Genomic DNA, 1,701 nt, shown 5'->3' with positions numbered 1-1,701 from the left:
TAACACTCATCTCGAGAGAGTGAGTGGGTAAGGCGTAGGCTGGTCTTCATGCGGCAAATGGGTGTCTGAGAGGAACGCATTTGAAATGGGTTAAGTTTCCCGGGAGGGAACTTACTTCCATTTAAAGCTTAGCCTAGTCACTATTATTTTGTAAATTTCCTATCGAAAGCACGTACCCAACAATTTATCTCAACTTATATTGCGGTCACATTCCAAGAACCTTTCCCCATACTTGATTTTCTTGTTTATTTTGTTGTTTTATCACTTGTTACAAAATCCCCATTTGATATTTGACACTTTCGTGTCACCCCCTTTTATTTACTATGTTTTTGTTCGTTAATATCTTTAGCTACGACTAGTTAGAATTTAATTCTATTTTTCTATCAATTCTCAAAACCGCTCCCTTGGGACACGACCCCAACCCTTGGTTGGGTTACTTTATTATCGACGATCGTAGACACTCATACCGTAGGATAGTGTCGTTGATCAAGATAAGCATCAGCTGGTTCATGGATAGTGGATGCTCGAAGCACATGACTGGGAACACCAAAAACTTCCTTTCACTCAAGGCACTTTAAGGTGGAGGTGTATTTTTTGGCGATGGAAAGAATGGGTATATTCTTGGAGTTGGCAGGGTTGGGAAATCAACTGAAGATTCTATTGAAAATGTATGCTATGTGAGTGGGTTAAAATACAGTCTTCTTAGAGTTTCCCAGATATGTGATAAGGGAAATTAAGTCAAGTTTTCATCAGACAAATGCATTTTTACTAGCTTGTCTACCAAGAAGGTGATCGTGACTGCCAGAAGGCGGAAAAACATGTATGTAGCAGATCTGGAAACAACTCATGGAGACGATCTGACATGCCTAAGTGCTCAAAGTGAAAATGCCGACTTATGGCATAGGAGGCTAGGTCATGTGAGCTCTTCTCTATTGAACAAACTTGTCTCTAGGTACCTGGTTCGTGGCTTGCCAAAACTAAAGTTCAGTGACAACAAAGTGTGTGATGCATGTGTCAAAGGGAAACAAACCAGATCTTCATTCAAATAGAAGAAGCAAGTAAGCTCTTCAAGGATTCTTGAGTTGATGCACATGGATTTGTATGGGCCTGTGAAAATCCAAAGTCGAAGCGGAAAAAAGTACATCCTGGTGATTGTGGATGATTACTCAAGATTCACATGGACTATGTTCAAAAGCTGAGACAGTTGAGGTGCTAATGACATTCTTTAAAATGATCTAAACGAAGCTTAACTACAGGATTGCTGTGATCAGGTCCAACCATGGAACTGAGTTTGAAAATGCGAAGCTTGACAACTTCTGTGCAGAAAATGGTATTTATCATAACTTCTCAGCACCCATAACGCCTCAACAAAACGACGTTGTGGAAAGGAAGAACAGAACTCTGGTAGACATTTCCAGAACCATGCTCATCGAGTCAAATCTTCCTCAAAACTTTTGGGCTGAAGCATTTAACACTGCATGTTATGTGACTAATAGGTGCTTGATCAGGTCCCTACTAAACAAAACACCATATGAGTTGCTCAACAACAAGAAACCCAAGCTAAACTATTTAAGGGCTTTTGGTTGCAACTGTTTCGTACTAAACAATGGCAAGGATGAACTCGGAAAGTTCGATCCCAGAAGTGATGAATGTGTTTTTGTAGGGTACTCATCCTCCAGCAAAACTTACAGAGTCTTCAAT

This window comes from Solanum tuberosum, unplaced genomic scaffold (genome assembly GCF_000226075.1).
Source record: "Solanum tuberosum cultivar DM 1-3 516 R44 unplaced genomic scaffold, SolTub_3.0 scf00009, whole genome shotgun sequence".
Classification (NCBI taxonomy): Eukaryota; Viridiplantae; Streptophyta; class Magnoliopsida; order Solanales; family Solanaceae; genus Solanum; species Solanum tuberosum.
This window is presented reverse-complemented; position numbering follows the sequence as displayed.